Consider the following 22028-nt stretch of genomic DNA (forward strand, 5'->3'; position numbering starts at 1 on the left):
TCACAATTAATAATAAACACAACATGCGTCACAATATACTTATATCAATTAATAACAATAGAGATAATAATGTTTAAACGAAATAAAGTTTAAACACACTCTTCTAGAAAATATTTTGCTCACAACTCTTGAACTTCTTCTACTTCGTTCATAAAGTAGGTGGTTTCTTCCAATGTCCACAAAACAAATTAATCAATCAAATTAGTCAACTTATTAATTTATAAATTATAATTTAACTATCTACTTCGTTCATAAAGTAGGTGGTTTCTTCCAATGCCCACAAAACAAATTAATCAATCAAATTAGTCAACATATTAATTTATAAATTATAATTTAACTACACACACACACACACACACACACACACACACACACACACACACACACACACACATATATATATATATATATATAGCTCTGTTTAAATTACTTACCGTATCTAAACGATCAACCATTGAATACTTGGTAACGGTATCATACAAGTATAGCATTGTATAGTATCCACATTCAACACCTCTGGGTTGTTGTGGACACTACAAAATATAGATATATATTAGTTCATGTTAATAGCATATTAAAAACATTTAAAAAAAACACTAAGGTTAGTATCATATATACTAAAACTTTAATTTTAACTTTATACCTTGCATCCATATCCCTTCCAAGTTATACTTCTAAGACCTCGTCCATTTGTTGGAACGGATCGAAATACCCTATATTAATAATATAATAAACACGTATATCAATTTACAAATAACATAATAACATTTGATATACATATATTAATAATAAAGTTTTTACTTACATATTCACATTAAGTTTGACTTCAAGGGTGCGCTCACATTTCAAAGGATCAAATACATACACCGTTTTTGAGGATATGCAAATCACGATCAATAACCAATGATTTCTACATTTATAAATAAATAAATAAATAAATAAATAAATAAATAAATAAATAAATATATATATATATATATATATATATATATATATATATATATATATATATATATATATGGGATCAAATACATACACCGTTTTTGAGGATATGCAAATCACGATCAATAACCAATGATTTCTACATTTATAAATAAATAAATAAATAAATAAATAAATAAATAAATAAATATATATATATATATATATTAAAATTCTAATATTAAACACTTCAAATAAAGTTATTAAGTTATATAAAATAGTATATAGTTTAAGACTTACTGTTGATGATACGGTGTCAATATGAATTGTTGATGCTTATGTGCGTCCATAACATGAATCAAATATGATGTAACAGTTTACATCATAAACACTTGTATAATCGAGACATATAGTCAATTTATTGTCAACAAATCTTTGATATCGTCTAACATCATAAAAATATCATTGACATAATATAATTAAATTGTATAATTCTATTTATAATAGTATTTTCATTCTTTTAAACTTAATATAATTTAGGTAATTTTAAAATAATGGTCACTGGGTGCATTTTTTATTTGGTTCAAGTATGATATTTCGGGAAAAAATTAGTGGTTCTTGGTGATAATTTTTGACAAATACTACATGTGATTTCCAAGGGAAGAAGACAAGACATCTTTGAAATAGTTGTACAGTGTCAAGATTGACTAAAACTTCAAGATTACAAAGAGTGAGAAATTTTGAAACATTGAAGAAATAGATGTTTTTCCAAAATGGATTGCTGCTATAGGTGATGATGAGACAGGTGCGACTAATGATGGTTTGGCAAATATAGAAATCTCAAAAGATAATTTATTACATCCGAAGATGATCCAACTGCAACAATAGTTAATAGTATATTCCATATATATGTTTTCTTATGGTACTTGTGATTTGGAATATTTAAATGGTCGTGCTATTTTAACACCAACATTGGATGTACTTGATGGTATCAATGAGTATATGAGTAGCTAGAATTCAACTAAGGGTAGGAAGTATTTTAGTTTTGATTATGTTTGTCAATCGGATCCTGGTTCATACATTGGTCCAATTGCATACCTAGAGTTTTTGAATGGGTTAAAATGCTCAGGGATTCCAAATCATTCTCTTGCTTTAAATCTGGGGTCTCCAATCATGCATTTTACGGAACATTGATCATTCACTAGGTTTGTGTAATGTCATTAGATTGGTTTATAATTAGTAAATTAGGGGATCGTGTTATTGAAGTAAAAATTATGTCAGGAAATAATTTGGGTACTCGAGTTTCGATCCCGAGATTGGCATTGACTTCATCAGATCCTCGGTTATCATTTAAGTTCCAAAGGAGACAATTTCATCTAATGTTATGTTATGTAATGACAATAAATAAGAGCCAAGGTTAAAGTCTTTCGAATCTTGGATTACTTTTGAAGAAACACGTTTTTGTACATGGACAGCTGTATGTAGATCTATCTAGAGTTATCAACCCTAAGGGTCTTACATTTTTATTTTAGGTCAAAATGGAGAGTACTTTTCTTCAACGACAAATGTTATGTACAAGAATGATGAGTATTCTTCTTCAACAGTAAATGCCGTGTATCAAGTAGTTTTTAAAAATTTATAATTTGATATATATAATTATTTCAATTTATGTTTACATCTACCGATATTTATGACTTTGGTAAATTTAGTATTGTTTTGAAACATTTTGTACTTCATATTTTGCATTAAATAATTATATGTTTTCTTAAGTTGTGTATTAGTAATTCAATATTTAATTATAATAAGTTTAATTTTCATCCCGTGCATCGCACGGTGCAATACTAGTCACCTAAATGACACAAAGGAATCAAATAAGCGCATACTTATCATGAAATCGTATGAGTTTGATATCAATTGTGCACATAAAAGTACTAAGAATTTGCACTTATCAATAATACTGGAAAATTTCTTGCAGCGAGAACGGTCTGATTCGGTGCCTTAACGATGCCCATTTAGCGGAAGCTGTGGCTGTCAAGGATGCTCTCTCATAGGTTAAGGACAGAGGCTTTACGAATGTTTTGGTATATTCTGACTGTCGATCAGATAGACAGTGCGCAATTTGCTTAATTGCGCTTTCTCGGACTTCAGATGCGCAGGCTATATTATTAATGAATGCCGAAAGTTTCAACAACACTTTTGTAGTAGTGTCTTTCAAGTTCATTCCTAGATCAGTGAATAAGGTCGCTCATGCGTTGGCAAGAGCTGCCCGTTCTTAAACTGGTTCTTCTATTTGGCTTTTTTCCATTTCATCTTGTATTGAACACTTAATTTAATGAAGTCCTGTTTTTTGGTTTTAAAAAAATTAAATCTTTGCATTTATTGAAAATGAAGGAATAAACATTTTGAGACAAGGAAGATACACGACGAAGAAAGAAAAAAAAATTCCTCTTATTAGGGATGTAAATGGAATAGGTAACAAGAAGGAGATATTTCTCATTTCCAACTTCAATTTCATTCCGGATCTAGTGAATTAGAAAGGATATCAAGAATTAGACCTTGTAGGAAAATCTAAACTCACTCGTTTTCAATCCAGTTGAAAAAAGGGAAGCTTAATCGCTTAACGGAAAAAGCGATTACATTTGGTTAAAGCTTAATCACTCGTTTTCAATCCAGTTCGGTACGCTGTAGTATCTACTTACATTTGGTTAAAGCTTAATTGCTTAACGGAAAATGTATTTAGTACTGGGTAAGTGGGTTTGATACACCACTAACGTACCAACGTAATAGTGTTTCGTACACTAACGGACTAGTGTATTATTAGCACTTTAAGGGCTAATTGAATTCACTAGGATAGTGCACTACGGCACAAACGTCAAAACGGCTTGTTTAATACCAAGATTAATCCATTAGTTAAGGCACGAATCGTAGTGCTTAACGGGATTAAAGATGGAATTAAATCTCAAGCTAGTGGGCGTTGAAATGGTTGTTACAATCATTTGAGACGAAAGCATATGGAAGAGTGTTAGTCTTCCGGGAAGAGGTCATTCGAGCACTTCTCGTGGGGTTTAATCGCAACTTGCAAAAGGTTGCTACCCCTTCCACCTCTCGTGGTCGTGAGGGGCAGTTTGGTATTGCCTATACCTTGCGAAAAGAGGATGTTTATTGCTTTCAGGACCGTTGTTGCGGTGTGTTATTCTTTATAAGAATAAATTGGAAACCAAATTAATTGTTGAATTAATGCGGTTATTCTTTATAAGAATAAATTGGAAACCAAATTAATTGTTGAATTAATGCGGTTAAAAGCGATCAATGTGGTAAACAAGAAACACCTTCGGGTGATTTCTATGTTGGTGTTATACTTGAGAGTATAATGTGGATTCACCTCAATCGAACGATGCTACCGAACACGATTATCAATACATTGATATGTTCGGACCTACCTCAAGAATGTGGGGGTGAGGCAATTGTCTTTTGGACAAGCAAAACCTTTCTAACGAAGGTTCCCTACAAAGTAACTCGACAAGGTTCTTACGAGTGTGGATAGGTTTGAGCTATCCTATTGATACTTGAAATGTGGGGGCGGCTTGCCAAATGTGTTTTGCTCTTAGTACTAAAGTCCACATCTTGGACGGACGTATGTAAGAACTTAACGAAACAGAATTTCATCGTTCCATGAAGATGTTATTCTGTGAAGGTCAATTTAGGACCTAAGACCCGAACTCATAGCTAGATGTAGCTAGTGAGAAATGATTTGTAAAATCCTATAATCCAGATTTTCTGACTTACATATTAGAAAGTGATGAGCACAATCTAACTTGTTAACTAGAAAATGGAACGGATTTGGTAAGGATTGAAAAATCATGTGATTCGATTTTCTGACGTACTTGTTAGAATGCGATATGCATAGTCTAACTTGTTTACTAGAAAATGGATCAGGTTTTTTCTAACACGGCTTGTTAGAAAAAGAAAGCCTCGAATGGATGTAGAAATTGTGTTTTCTACGGCTGTCCATGAGAAGTTAAATCAAGTTTACCTCTCGTGAATGGACAAAGTCACCTCTCGTGACCGGTCAGGCTATTCAGGGAATAATTCTGAACATTACGGAATTAACTTCAAGTTAAGTCCAATACAAATTCTAAGAATTAATCTCCTGATTAGTGGTGGGCTGATTCGAAGGGTGCAAATTGGTTTTGTACCAAAAAGAGGCTGTAAGGTGAAGTAGATTCTGTCTTAGAGAATCATACTTCGGAACTGGTTGTTCTTCTTCCGGGTTATAAAACCTTTGGATCCTAGGTGGATCATCGGGTTGGAAGATAAAACTGGTTAATTTCATTGAAGTATAAGGACAGGCCCGTAATTCAAAATTACTTGCGAGTACCTTGATTACTTTTAATGTGTATTCTCTCGTGTGAGAATAAAAATCCATAAGGATGATACTTGCCTCAACCACGGTGTGGGGTTTGGAAGTTCATCAAGTGGATGGAATAACCATTTCTTTATAGTCAAGGAACAACCTAAGGGCCTCGTAGGTTCCACACTATGAAAGAAAGTGGGTAGCTTGGTAAAATCCTTGTATGGTAAAACAATAAGCCTAGAATATTGGCGCGTGATGTTTTGATCATACAATGATAAACCAACGAGTTTAGTATAAACAAAGTAACAAATGTCTATGTATGGCATACGATAGACGGTGACGTTGCTATGCGTTTATACACGATAAACTCATCGTGGGTGGAAACGATCGAATGATCAAGTCTACCAGGATCATGTTAAATTGGTAATTTGACGTGAAAGATATGAATTGGCTGATTTAAATCTTCAGGATTAAAATCATGAGAGGACCTGATGGTTTCGTGTGAAGCCAATTTCATTGCGTTGATTAATTCCTTGCAAAAGGATGATAATCAAGTGGCTTGGACAACGTTAGATACTAACTATCCAAAATCTTAAAGATTGTACTTCTCGATGAGAATACACTCCGATTATTGGTAAGTTGAAATTGTATCTAAGTGTTGTATTTGGCCGAATATTGCCTTGCGGTTTATAAACTCTGTAGTGATACGAGTAACCCTAATGCTACGCACTAGAAGGCAATAATGGAAAATTATGAGATACCATTGGTATACTTATAATTTTAGACTGAACTACGTGCGATATCCAAACTGTACTTGGAAAGTATAGTGCGTTAATCGGATATCAAAAGGATGTTGAATCCATGAATGGCTACATGATTGATGTGAGCCGGGGTAGTCAGTCAAAAGTGGAAATTCTCGTGATAGCTAGATCCTTATTGGAATCTGTGCTGAAAACCTTAAGACACATGTGTCTCGAGAGGTTGAATGGTAATGCCATTCGTGTTGAGAATGTTCCCGAGTTGGAAAACTCATACCTCCAATATTGTTGGTTTGTGTTAGTCAATCCAAAAATTGGTTGAGTATGGAGTTGTATGGTAGTCTAGACTTATAAGTCGTAGACATAATACCATTAAACAATTTCTCACAACGGGAGTTGTCTCTGTTGATTATAAGGTCAGAGGACAACGTATCGGCCGCTAACCTAAAGGGTAACCTTTGGTTGTTGAGAAATTGATACGAGGAATGGGTCTAAAGCCCTTGGCATATAAAAATTCCGTAGTGGATACCCAACCTAGCTGGCACCTAGGTTCAATGGGACAACTAAATTATGGAATAAGCGCGTCACTGTGGGGGTCCCCGATCCCTACCACTCCTCGTTAAAACAGTGACTCCCGATTGAGGCTAGCACACTAGTGCTTTAATGATTCGATTGTCATCTGACATATGCTGTGTATGCAATGTCAAATGGACATGGGTTGAGTTGCGGGAAACTCGAGAAAGAATCACCTATGTGAGAGAGAAGTGTGGGTCGCTTCAAAGGAGAATTGAACAGGGCTCAATTCTTTAGAATCTCTTGCAGAACCAGGCAGGTGTCCCACGACCAAAATGGGCACAGTCATGAGAACAGGACGTGGTTGGAAGGTTCCTGTGTGAGATTTGTCAATGTCTACACAAACGACAGTCGGTTAAAAGACATCCCGTTCTACCGTACAGCCAGTAGGGTATACAGATCTCATAAGGCAAGGTTCAAAGGGTTAAACCTACCTCTGCTATGCAGGAATCAACCGTTGAACACAGTTGTTTCCGTTTTCCAAAATTATCCCGAAAACAATTTTTCATTCATGTGGGGGATTGTTGGAGAAAATGGCAATAAATGACAATTTAAGTGGCTATTTTGTGGTATAAATATATGTAGGTTCCACATCCGATTTGGGTCGGGTCAAAGTGGATTCGGATTCTTCGTATTGAGACGAAGATATCGATATATTATACCCTCAAAATGGATAATAGGTGAATGAGAAATTGGTTCTCAAAGTAGACCAATTGAGATGGAAAAAGTGTGGGAAAAGCTTTAAGGAAAACATTTGTCCCACATTGGTTTGGGAAGGGAATTTCACCCCATTTATATACAAGGGCTTTGTTAAGCTAATTGACTTGTACGGCATAGAGGCTCTCTCTCGTACGTAGGGGGGTGCAAATCAAATCCCAAAATGAGTTCGAAAAGGCTTGAACTTGTGTGCGCCGGCACCTGCGGGCACGAATGTCGTCCGGAAATTGGCTAGCCTTGTGGGCTATGTTATGCCAAAACTCCGAACGATTTTTCCATCTCAGGCCACTGGCAGCGACCTCTCGAAGGTGCGCAGCAGCGCGCGAGACATGGTCTCGCGGCATGGCTAAGCCGCATTCGAGACATCGATGTCTCGAGACTGGGCAGCGCGCGAGGCATGTGATGTCTCGAACGATGGTTGCGCCTGCGAGAGCTGATCTCTCGCGATAGTAGCGCGCGTTAGCGGTATCTCTCGATGTCTCGCGGACGGCGTACTGTGCACAACCGAAGTAACCTCTCGAAGGCTAAAATCTGGAACGTCTTTTCTCCTTCCACCGTGACTGTTCAGGAGATCAATTTAGGATGTTACAGAATTTATTTCGTATTTATTCTGATCATAACATCTAGAATTTATCTCTTGTTAGTGGTGGTTAAATAGGGAGTTAATGGGAGATTAAAGCCTAGTTAGTGGGAGGAGGTTACAAGGCCGAAATTGAATGCCATGTTGAATGCCATTAATCCCTTCCTCTACTATATATTTTTAGGTTGAGCAGGAGATTTAGACACGCATGAAAAATTGATTTTCACCTCGAAACTCTGCTCCTCCTTCGTTCTAGCCACCTGTGTTCATCCCACGTTCTCGTTCGCCGGATCCAAGTTTGTGTGCTCAAACGGCGGATCGTAGTACGTTTTATCCTGGGAAACCTAGACCGCAACGCTCCAGCACCCCGGGAGGCGGTAAATAAGGTTTTAAGGAAAGCGGCAACGCGACTCGTACTTACAACTACCCTAAAGTCCGTTCTGTACCGTCCCTTGTATTCCAGGTTTACCTAACCTTTGTTGTAGGTTTAGATTCCTGGAAGTTCTTGTAATATTTTTTGTTTTGGTGGATTTTTCTATTTCGTCCATTTTTTTGGGTATTTCGAGAATTGTTTACCAACAATATGTGGCACACCTATAAGTGTGCTGTGGTGCACTTAGAGTGAATGCACTATCGAGCAATGAAAATGCACTAGGTCGCGCTACTGTACGAAAAGAGTTGACCATATGTGAATCAAACCATATATATATATATATATGAATGTAAATTGATCTTACAAGTGATTATTCTTGGGACAAGCCCTATTTAATTTATACACTACCAAAGAGAAACTAGGAAAGCATGTGATGAAGAGTCCGAATAGGCTCTGCACGAGTGCGTGGTATGTACGTGGCTACACTGCCAATTAAAGTATAGAAACTCGGAAAGCATGTAGTGGTGAAGAGAACAACGAATAGGCTCTGCGCCAAAGTAGAGAAACTCGGAAAACATGTGGTGAAGAGAACGAATAGGCCATGCATGAGTGCATGGTATGTACGTGGCTAGTTGTGAGTTGTCAACTTGCCGCTTGAATTGCTAGTAGTCATATGGTTAAATATCTTATCATGTAATCTGTGAGTACTAATGAATTCTCACCTTATCTGTTTCTACTTTGGATTTTCTTCTATTTATTTTAGTTCTCAAGAAAATTGGTTTAGTTTGACTTGCAGAGCGGCAGAGCCTGCTTTCATGAACACTTGTTAATTTATCATCCTTTTCTATACAAGTCACTGAGCTTCTATATTGAATTTATTTTTATTTAAAGGCAAAATCTCCCCTCATACAAGTCTGAAATTATGAGACGGGTAAAAACGAGAGAATTTGGGTATTATAGTATATGTGTTTCATAATATTATTTTTTATAAATTGTATATTAGGGTTACTTTTTCTTGTCCCGTTTTACTTGTTATGTTTACTATTAATTGGTCAATTCAACTTTTTATTCCTTGTTTATTTTTTTTAGTAAATTTTAATTATTTTTAGATTTAATTTTTTTGAGTTTAATAATATATGGAGTATATAATTTTTAAATATATAAAATTTATATATTAATACTAAATTTAATATTATAGAAAGTTTGAATTAAAAATAATTTCAGTTAAGTCTCGAGACATAAAATGTGATAGAGAGAATATTACATTTATATATAAGGCTTATTTTATGTACATAATGAAAAAAGTTCAAGTGCAGCATCAAATTTCTAGTACGAAGATTCAAATGTTGTAAATATTGATGATGCTGCAAATGGAAATTAAGGGGAAGGAAATGTGAAAGTTGAAATGTTTGAATGATGTAATGTACTTATGAGTTTGATTTGATAATTTCAGTGATGTGATGGACGTGTGAGTTAGAGACTTATGAAGTTAGATGTATGATCTCATGTAGTTAATTAGAGTTCCCTTGTGTATTTCCCGTGTGAGCATCCTTATCAGTTGGAGTTTTTTCTTCAGTTTTTTGTGGGCCTCAGCTTCCACCTCATCATCTACTATCTTATTCAATCACAAAAACTCTTCTCCACACTAGTTTGAGTTATTTCTTAGTTTTTTGTGGACTCACCATTTTATCCACTATATTTTAATTATTTCTTTATCTAGTTTGTTTATAAATTTATAATTGTATTAAAAATAATTAAACAATACGTGCTGTAGCAATTGTATAGGAATTGTAAAGTTGAAATTAATTAATAAAAAAATAATTATAATTAATATGCTTAACACCTAATTAATTAAAATGATAATTGAAACCAATTACTTAAAAATTAAACTACAAAGTGTTTTAATAAAATAAATTACAAAGTAGTTAAAAATAAATTAAAGTACATAAAAATTAAAATATAAAAGCGGTTAAATTAATTGCCGTTGTTGTTCTATATAGGCTCAACCAAATCCGCATGAAGTTGATGATGCAATTGAGAGTCATGTAATTCGGCGTTTCTTTGTAAATATTGTTGAAACTTTTCGTTGATCCTTGGGACGCTTGTGTTGTTGCTCCATTTTCTTCGTCTACCCAAGTAGTTGCGTTCTCACCTTCATCCTCAACAATCATGCTGTTTAAAATAATGCAAGTATACATTATTTCTCTCAAGTGTTCTCAAGTGTTCCCTATACCAAAATCGTCCAGGACCTCTAACCATTGCCGATCGAGCCTGTAACACGCCAAATGCCCGTTCTACATCTTTTCTAGCTGCTTCTTGTTTTGTTTTAAAAAATATTCTTTTGGGGTCTGCTGGACATGGAAAATCTTCACAAACATCGACCATTGTGGATAGATACTGTCTGTCGGATAGTAACCTCTTGTATACTCCGTACCATTCATAATAAAACCTCTTGTATACTCCGTACCATTCATAATAAAATTCACCTTCGGTGCATTTCCTTGCAACACATCATTAAATAAAGGCGATTGATTTAAAGCATTAATATCATTCATAGCACCTGCAACGTCGAAGCATGCATGCCATATCCATAAGTCTGTTGATGCGACTGCTTCTAGCATAATCGTTGGAACTCCATTGACCTTGCCATGCTACCGGACAATTTTTTCACTCCCAATGCATGCAATCAAGACTCCCTAACATTCCCGGGAAACTATGCTTTTGTTCATGCATATGAAGCAATCGGGCAGTGTCTTCTACAGTTGGTCTTCTCAAGTATTGAGCGCTAAAAACATCAATGACACATCGGCAAAAGTGAAATAAGCATTTTACGGCAGTTGTTTCATCAATGCGTAGATACTCATCCGTTGCGTTGTGTCTGCCGGTACACCATATGCCAATTGTCGAATGGCCGCGGTGCATTTTTGTAGTGTTGATAAACCCATCACTTTAGCAGCTGTGAACAAGAAATATGAAAAGTATATATATTTGAATTTCAAAGCGTGCGGGTACAAAATCTCTATCAAGGAAATCCTCTGATTCTCCACTTAGTTGACTTGACTTGAAACTTTGGTTGAACGGCCTCCGGAACGCGGCTTGTTCTTCAATGGAGGGCTTTGTTGCTTGATCTTCGTTGAAGGGCCTCCATTCTTAAATTGGCTTGATCTTCAATCCACTTTAGCTTGGCTTGTTGCTTGATCTTCGTTGAAGGGCCTCCGTTCTTAAATTGGCTTGATCTTCAGTCCACTTTAGCTTGGCTTGATCACTTGAATTATTTGATCTTCAATCCACTTTTGCAGAGCTTCAGTATGTATTTCTGCAGGGCTTCTTTATGACTTTTGAAATCTTTACTCTCCCGAGATGTTGTGGAGTTTCAAGTGATGATGAGAATGAAATAAATGCCTCTATTTATAGGGATGAGAATGTGAGACTCCCACTTCATCTAAAACTCTTTGATTTATCTCAAAATTAATAAATAAATATTTGAGATAATATAAAGACTTATCCAAAATGTATTTAGCCACCATAATGTCTAGGTTCATGATCCTATCATAACTATAAAATCTTAAATATCTAATTTGACTAAATCATTATCAAATAATTAAATTAATTAGGCAAATAACATAACCGAAATTAATTTAATTAATTGATATACAAGTTCAAATAATATGTGGTCCAATGTTACTAGTCAATTTAATTCCGTCAAATTTTCTATGTCTACAGTAGTGTTTTCTCTTTGTTGAAAATATTCATCACGACTTTGCAATGCATTGACTATGCATATCCTTTCGGCGAGATAGACCCCATCCGTGTTATAGATGGGTAAAGTTTATTAAGATTCTATACTCCTCTTTTTTTCTTTTCTTCTCGTTCAAGTAAAAATAATTATTTCCTCATTCGAAAGCGTCGGCGAAAGATGTTGGCAGGGAACACTGGATCATCGGAAAAGTAATCAGCCACTAAACGATCGTGGCCTCCCGCATGGTTCCTATTGAAATATCGTCTTTTGGCTCTCGGTTGGGAAAAACGTTGACGTTTTTGAAGTAGCTTTTCAGTCAACCGCACCATGTTGTATATTATTTTTTCTTCAATTTGTTATTCGATTTCTTCTTCAAGTGATTCATCACTACTATCATCATTCCAATTAGGAGGGGGTGATGACATTTTGCTAGTAAGAAAAATAAGCAAAATATATTGGTTGTAAAGAAGTGTTGGTGAAGAAGAAGTATTGGTTGTGAAGAAGTATTTCATGTTAACATATATATATAAGCAAAAAAAAAAAAAAGAAAAAAAAAGTTACCGTTGCAGCAACGGCAACTGCTAGTATTTTGCTCACTGCTTTGAGCAGTGAGCAACATATGAAAAAAAAATTATGTTGCGCAAGATTATAACATTATATATATATATATATATCAAAACACTTAGAAAAAAATAATACAACATCCTACATTAACATTAAAATTACAATATAAAAAAAAAACCCAGGGCCCTTGTGCATTGTGCCGACGTTTAATATCGTTACAATATTCTTCATGCAGCGCAAGTTGCTCCTCCGTCATCCCCGCTGTGATTCTCGTTAATACTTTATATTCTTTCCACTTCATTTTCCTTTCGTCGCTTTCCATTTTCAATTTTTGATATTCTTCCAATAATTCTCTTTGTTTCGCTAATGATACACGGATATCATCATCATCGTCATTGTTGGAGTAGCGCTCTTTGGCTTTTCTTTTCGATGCTTTTTTTCCCATTGGTCTAGGAAAAACTTCATCGCTGCCCGTTGCAGTACCTGCTACACTTCCACTTGATGTTTGATTATTGGAAGAAGTATTTAAGGAGATTTGACGAGGTACAAATTGGGGTTGCCAACTTGGAAGGTCTTTCACAATGGCCCATACGTGCTCGTAGCCAAATTTTTCGGTACCATGTTTTTGTTTATACTCTTCCAAAGCACGCACAACAATATCGGCATCGCTAGCACCACTAGGCCGCATTCCTTGTAACTTACAATAAATTGTATTGAAATCCCGGGTTTTGGAACTTACATGACCCCAATGCGCCTTTAACTTTTGGTGGATTCTCATTGGTCCACCGTTGAGGTGATTATCGTTGTAATATTTTTCAATGCGCTTCCAAAATGTTAAACCATTTTGCCCATTGCCAACTTTTCCATTTGTGAGATGGTGGTGTGAGCACGTGCCAACATTTTGTCATCCTCTATACTTCATACTTGTCGACGATTCTCCGAGTTGCTCAATGGTGAAGTAATTGTTACTTCATTTTCGCTTTGTGTAGAAAAAGACAAAAATTGAGTAAATTGCATATTACCCGGGAATTGGGTACTTGGTATGTTGGTGGGAAATTGAGAAGACCCGCAAATTGAGAAGTTTGATATATAGGGGTAAAGGATGGAAATTGAACATTACCCGGAAGTTGGGCATTTTGTGAAAATTGAGAGTTTTGTACAAATTGAAAATTTGGGAGAAATTGGGAATTTTGGAACAATTGAGAATTTTGGGGGAGTTGTGAATTTTGTTGAGATGGTTGAGAAGGAGGAAAATTGGATTGTGAATTTTGATTACTAGAGTTGCCTTGTTCCATTATGAAATGCAAAAGAAATTGATTTGTGATGTAGAAATTGAGAGAGTAATATGAATGAATTGAGAGTAGGATAGAATGTGAAAAAAATTGAGAGTCAAAATGATATTTATAGGCAACATTATTATTACTTTAAAAGAAAAGTCGTTTCCAAGCAATGGTTATATGGCCGTTGCCAGGCAACGTCGCTAATTTTCAACGGCCACAATAATTAAATTGAGAGTAGCCGCCACTCTTAATCGCCCAGTCGGGCGCGTGTGTCACATGCGCCCGACTGGATGGGCGGTGAGACGCACATGCGTCTCACCCCTATGTATAATTTTTTTTATTTCCTTGACAATATATATAATTTTTTTTTATTTCCTTGACAATATCCAAGCATTTGCAGGAATAACTTTTGTCAAATATCTCCTCTCCATATCAATTTTGGATCATCACTTTGCATCAACACTATTCCAATATCCATCTTTGATCCATTGATGATGATCCATTGCCCATCCATTATTTAGTAATGTAGTATGTACTACTTTCTAATGATTTTTAGACTTTTTGCAATTATGTAATATGCATGTTATAATATATTTGATTATTCTTCTCAAAAAAATATATATTTGATTATTTGAGTAATATTATAAATAAATTGATAATGGCCATTAAACTTGAAGACTCTTCCTTTGCCTTCTAATTATTATATTGTTTATGTTAAGGATATGAAAGGTTGTATGAATTAGTATAAATTGATGGTGAAGGTTTAATGAAATGATCTTGAAGATCCCATGTTATTTTGCTCTACATCTTGTGTCCATCTTTTCCTTTTACTTCTTTACACTATATGATTATATTCTCCAAGCAATTACCAGGCAATCACCACGCAAGAATTGAGCTAAACGAAAGGCAAATTTACAACACGTTATCATCACGAGTCTCTATCATGATTTTTGGTGAACGGTATGCTTGCTATCTTGTCTTGTGCATTTTATTATGAAATCTATGACTTTGTTTGTGCATAGTGCCTTCCAATATGAATTGGAACCTCCAATCCTTGTGTCTGCGAAATGGGTATTCTCCCTTTTGATTTTATTATCTGTATATGTGTGCTTATGATAATTAGTGTGATAATACTCCATGTTTGTTAACTACTTGTGAGTATATGAACCCCTCATCAAGTTATGGTTAAAGTTTTGGGGTAAATACATGGGTTTGTAAATATAAATTCTCTTGATTTATCCTCCCGAATCATGGATATGAATTAAGCTCTACATGAACCATGATGCTTGAAAATGGTAAATACATGTGGTTATATACCAAATTGTATGTATATGTATCCATGTATGTTCTATGGCTTTGGATATCGAATGCATAATCAATTCTTATTATGTTTGTATCGGATTGCTATGTTTGCATTAAAATACTAAGATACATATATGCATATTTATGTAAAATGGTGTTTCGTCATCCATTGTTTTGAACATGTATTCAAAATAGTGGTTTTTTTCATTGTTGTCAGATATTGCTTCGTAGAGTTACATGTAAATGATGATCCTGTAGATCATGTCTTCCATTGCCAAATGTAATTTTAATTATTTTATTGAACTCTCTTATGGAGGAAGTAATTATTAAACTTGGGCTCTAGATATTGAATATATTTGGTATCTAAGGAATTGATGCAAGCTTTTGTTGCTAAGTCACAAAGTGTTGATGCCTAGAAAGCACAAGCTCTCATTTTCATATACCACCACTTGAACCGCGACTTTAAAAATGAGTATTTGATTGAAAAAGTCCCCGTTGCTTTATGGAAGTCCCTGAAAGACCATTTCGACCAATAGTCATCAATTGTCCTTCTTTAGGCACAATTTGACTAGCTTTTAATCTCAAGTTTTAAGATTATACGTCAGTAACTAACTATAATTCAGCTCTGCATAAAATGCCTCGACCTGAAGATTGAGATTCTCTTTGAAAGAGTTTTATATACCAGTTAGCCTACTTGAAAAAATGTCTTGAAGATGTTTTATATGGATAAGTATCATTTACTTATCACACTAACGGTAGTCCAATAATCTCTTGGAGTAGATAAGGGACTATTTAGACTCGAACATGATAATAAGGATATTTTGGGACTGGAAGTCCATTATCGTTGTTATTGGAGCACTATTATGGAACTAGAAGTTCCATAGTCGCATCAGGTCTGATATTGAATTTGCGATGAAATTGCTAGCAGCGTTTAGTGCTTCCTCTACAATGAAATATTGAAATGATGTTTAGCATATCCTCTAGCATCATCGAGGTATAAAGGATATGATATTTATGTGAGAAACCAATATGTGGTTTTGGCGGGCTACTTGGGTACTGGCTCTTTTATTTTGACCCCCATGATGCCAAGTCCCAAACTGGTTATGCTATATTTTTACCCCCCAATGTCCCATATGTGGACAAATAAAGATTGTGTTGCCCAAGCAAGTAATAGGTTTGTTAATGANCAGGCAACGTCGCTAATTTTCAACGGCCACAATAATTAAATTGAGAGTAGCCGCCACTCTTAATCGCCCAGTCGGGCGCGTGTGTCACATGCGCCCGACTGGATGGGCGGTGAGACGCACATGCGTCTCACCCCTATGTATAATTTTTTTTATTTCCTTGACAATATATATAATTTTTTTTTATTTCCTTGACAATATCCAAGCATTTGCAGGAATAACTTTTGTCAAATATCTCCTCTCCATATCAATTTTGGATCATCACTTTGCATCAACACTATTCCAATATCCATCTTTGATCCATTGATGATGATCCATTGCCCATCCATTATTTAGTAATGTAGTATGTACTACTTTCTAATGATTTTTAGACTTTTTGCAATTATGTAATATGCATGTTATAATATATTTGATTATTCTTCTCAAAAAAATATATATTTGATTATTTGAGTAATATTATAAATAAATTGATAATGGCCATTAAACTTGAAGACTCTTCCTTTGCCTTCTAATTATTATATTGTTTATGTTAAGGATATGAAAGGTTGTATGAATTAGTATAAATTGATGGTGAAGGTTTAATGAAATGATCTTGAAGATCCCATGTTATTTTGCTCTACATCTTGTGTCCATCTTTTCCTTTTACTTCTTTACACTATATGATTATATTCTCCAAGCAATTACCAGGCAATCACCACGCAAGAATTGAGCTAAACGAAAGGCAAATTTACAACACGTTATCATCACGAGTCTCTATCATGATTTTTGGTGAACGGTATGCTTGCTATCTTGTCTTGTGCATTTTATTATGAAATCTATGACTTTGTTTGTGCATAGTGCCTTCCAATATGAATTGGAACCTCCAATCCTTGTGTCTGCGAAATGGGTATTCTCCCTTTTGATTTTATTATCTGTATATGTGTGCTTATGATAATTAGTGTGATAATACTCCATGTTTGTTAACTACTTGTGAGTATATGAACCCCTCATCAAGTTATGGTTAAAGTTTTGGGGTAAATACATGGGTTTGTAAATATAAATTCTCTTGATTTATCCTCCCGAATCATGGATATGAATTAAGCTCTACATGAACCATGATGCTTGAAAATGGTAAATACATGTGGTTATATACCAAATTGTATGTATATGTATCCATGTATGTTCTATGGCTTTGGATATCGAATGCATAATCAATTCTTATTATGTTTGTATCGGATTGCTATGTTTGCATTAAAATACTAAGATACATATATGCATATTTATGTAAAATGGTGTTTCGTCATCCATTGTTTTGAACATGTATTCAAAATAGTGGTTTTTTTCATTGTTGTCAGATATTGCTTCGTAGAGTTACATGTAAATGATGATCCTGTAGATCATGTCTTCCATTGCCAAATGTAATTTTAATTATTTTATTGAACTCTCTTATGGAGGAAGTAATTATTAAACTTGGGCTCTAGATATTGAATATATTTGGTATCTAAGGAATTGATGCAAGCTTTTGTTGCTAAGTCACAAAGTGTTGATGCCTAGAAAGCACAAGCTCTCATTTTCATATACCACCACTTGAACCGCGACTTTAAAAATGAGTATTTGATTGAAAAAGTCCCCGTTGCTTTATGGAAGTCCCTGAAAGACCATTTCGACCAATAGTCATCAATTGTCCTTCTTTAGGCACAATTTGACTAGCTTTTAATCTCAAGTTTTAAGATTATACGTCAGTAACTAACTATAATTCAGCTCTGCATAAAATGCCTCGACCTGAAGATTGAGATTCTCTTTGAAAGAGTTTTATATACCAGTTAGCCTACTTGAAAAAATGTCTTGAAGATGTTTTATATGGATAAGTATCATTTACTTATCACACTAACGGTAGTCCAATAATCTCTTGGAGTAGATAAGGGACTATTTAGACTCGAACATGATAATAAGGATATTTTGGGACTGGAAGTCCATTATCGTTGTTATTGGAGCACTATTATGGAACTAGAAGTTCCATAGTCGCATCAGGTCTGATATTGAATTTGCGATGAAATTGCTAGCAGCGTTTAGTGCTTCCTCTACAATGAAATATTGAAATGATGTTTAGCATATCCTCTAGCATCATCGAGGTATAAAGGATATGATATTTATGTGAGAAACCAATATGTGGTTTTGGCGGGCTACTTGGGTACTGGCTCTTTTATTTTGACCCCCATGATGCCAAGTCCCAAACTGGTTATGCTATATTTTTACCCCCCAATGTCCCATATGTGGACAAATAAAGATTGTGTTGCCCAAGCAAGTAATAGGTTTGTTAATGAGAACCTTACAAAAGATATTGCACCTAAGTTTTACTATCCACATAAACTCCAGAAGATTGGTAAAATTCTTGTTGAGAAAGTTTGCCCCCGTGAACAATCTGGCAGATATGTTCACTAAGTCTCTGCATGCATCCAATTTTGAGTAATATGTTTATAAAATTGGGATGGGCAGGCTTAGAAGATTGTTATCTTCAGGGGGAGCGACAACCTCTAGCTACACTAGAATGGACAGTCTAGAAGACTTTTCAAATCCTGAAGATTATGCTCTGAAAGCATATGGTTGCACTCTTTTTCCCTTACCTAAGTTTTTCCCACTGGGTTTTCTTAGGCTAAGGTTTTTAATGAGGCAACCGGTGCAACACATGGTTTAACATACTTCGTGTACTATTTTCCTCGACTAGGTTTTTCCCACAGGGTTTTTCTAACGAGGTTTTTAACGAGGCATGAGTATTGTTATTTAATGGCCAAGGGAGAGTGTTATAAATAAATTGATAATGGCCATTAAACTTGAAGACTCTTCCTTTGCCTTCTAATTATTATATTGTTTATGTTAAGGATATGAAAGGTTGTATGAATTAGTATAAATTGATGGTGAAGACTTAATGAAATGATCTTAAAGATTCCATGTTATTTTGCTCTACATCTTGTGTCCATCTTCTCCTTTTACTTCTTTACACTATATGATTATATTCTCCAAGCAATTACCAGGCAATCACCCCGAGAGAACTGAGCTAAANTTACCAGGCAATCACCACGCAAGAATTGAGCTAAACGAAAGGCAAATTTACAACACGTTATCATCACGAGTCTCTATCATGATTTTTGGTGAACGGTATGCTTGCTATCTTGTCTTGTGCATTTTATTATGAAATCTATGACTTTGTTTGTGCATAGTGCCTTCCAATATGAATTGGAACCTCCAATCCTTGTGTCTGCGAAATGGGTATTCTCCCTTTTGATTTTATTATCTGTATATGTGTGCTTATGATAATTAGTGTGATAATACTCCATGTTTGTTAACTACTTGTGAGTATATGAACCCCTCATCAAGTTATGGTTAAAGTTTTGGGGTAAATACATGGGTTTGTAAATATAAATTCTCTTGATTTATCCTCCCGAATCATGGATATGAATTAAGCTCTACATGAACCATGATGCTTGAAAATGGTAAATACATGTGGTTATATACCAAATTGTATGTATATGTATCCATGTATGTTCTATGGCTTTGGATATCGAATGCATAATCAATTCTTATTATGTTTGTATCGGATTGCTATGTTTGCATTAAAATACTAAGATACATATATGCATATTTATGTAAAATGGTGTTTCGTCATCCATTGTTTTGAACATGTATTCAAAATAGTGGTTTTTTTCATTGTTGTCAGATATTGCTTCGTAGAGTTACATGTAAATGATGATCCTGTAGATCATGTCTTCCATTGCCAAATGTAATTTTAATTATTTTATTGAACTCTCTTATGGAGGAAGTAATTATTAAACTTGGGCTCTAGATATTGAATATATTTGGTATCTAAGGAATTGATGCAAGCTTTTGTTGCTAAGTCACAAAGTGTTGATGCCTAGAAAGCACAAGCTCTCATTTTCATATACCACCACTTGAACCGCGACTTTAAAAATGAGTATTTGATTGAAAAAGTCCCCGTTGCTTTATGGAAGTCCCTGAAAGACCATTTCGACCAATAGTCATCAATTGTCCTTCTTTAGGCACAATTTGACTAGCTTTTAATCTCAAGTTTTAAGATTATACGTCAGTAACTAACTATAATTCAGCTCTGCATAAAATGCCTCGACCTGAAGATTGAGATTCTCTTTGAAAGAGTTTTATATACCAGTTAGCCTACTTGAAAAAATGTCTTGAAGATGTTTTATATGGATAAGTATCATTTACTTATCACACTAACGGTAGTCCAATAATCTCTTGGAGTAGATAAGGGACTATTTAGACTCGAACATGATAATAAGGATATTTTGGGACTGGAAGTCCATTATCGTTGTTATTGGAGCACTATTATGGAACTAGAAGTTCCATAGTCGCATCAGGTCTGATATTGAATTTGCGATGAAATTGCTAGCAGCGTTTAGTGCTTCCTCTACAATGAAATATTGAAATGATGTTTAGCATATCCTCTAGCATCATCGAGGTATAAAGGATATGATATTTATGTGAGAAACCAATATGTGGTTTTGGCGGGCTACTTGGGTACTGGCTCTTTTATTTTGACCCCCATGATGCCAAGTCCCAAACTGGTTATGCTATATTTTTACCCCCCAATGTCCCATATGTGGACAAATAAAGATTGTGTTGCCCAAGCAAGTAATAGGTTTGTTAATGAGAACCTTACAAAAGATATTGCACCTAAGTTTTACTATCCACATAAACTCCAGAAGATTGGTAAAATTCTTGTTGAGAAAGTTTGCCCCCGTGAACAATCTGGCAGATATGTTCACTAAGTCTCTGCATGCATCCAATTTTGAGTAATATGTTTATAAAATTGGGATGGGCAGGCTTAGAAGATTGTTATCTTCAGGGGGAGCGACAACCTCTAGCTACACTAGAATGGACAGTCTAGAAGACTTTTCAAATCCTGAAGATTATGCTCTGAAAGCATATGGTTGCACTCTTTTTCCCTTACCTAAGTTTTTCCCACTGGGTTTTCTTAGGCTAAGGTTTTTAATGAGGCAACCGGTGCAACACATGGTTTAACATACTTCGTGTACTATTTTCCTCGACTAGGTTTTTCCCACAGGGTTTTTCTAACGAGGTTTTTAACGAGGCATGAGTATTGTTATTTAATGGCCAAGGGAGAGTGTTATAAATAAATTGATAATGGCCATTAAACTTGAAGACTCTTCCTTTGCCTTCTAATTATTATATTGTTTATGTTAAGGATATGAAAGGTTGTATGAATTAGTATAAATTGATGGTGAAGACTTAATGAAATGATCTTAAAGATTCCATGTTATTTTGCTCTACATCTTGTGTCCATCTTCTCCTTTTACTTCTTTACACTATATGATTATATTCTCCAAGCAATTACCAGGCAATCACCCCGAGAGAACTGAGCTAAACGAAAGACAAATTTACAACAAGTAATTGTTTTTAGATTTATCAGTATTTTCATCTGTGCAATGCACAAAATGGATAATATTTTAAGAATATTTGGATTGATATATGATTATATAAATTAGGAATAAGGTGCAATTTAGCCATTGAACGTAACCTGAAAGTGCAATTAAACCACTGAACTAGAAAAAATGTAATTAGGTTACTGAACACTCCAAATGTATGCAATTTCACCTGATAGCAGGTTACCATCCATTTCATCAGGTTGCCTGCTTAGGTGGACGATACC

Source organism: Ipomoea triloba, chromosome 13 (genome assembly GCF_003576645.1).
Source record: "Ipomoea triloba cultivar NCNSP0323 chromosome 13, ASM357664v1".
NCBI lineage: Eukaryota > Viridiplantae > Streptophyta > Magnoliopsida > Solanales > Convolvulaceae > Ipomoea > Ipomoea triloba.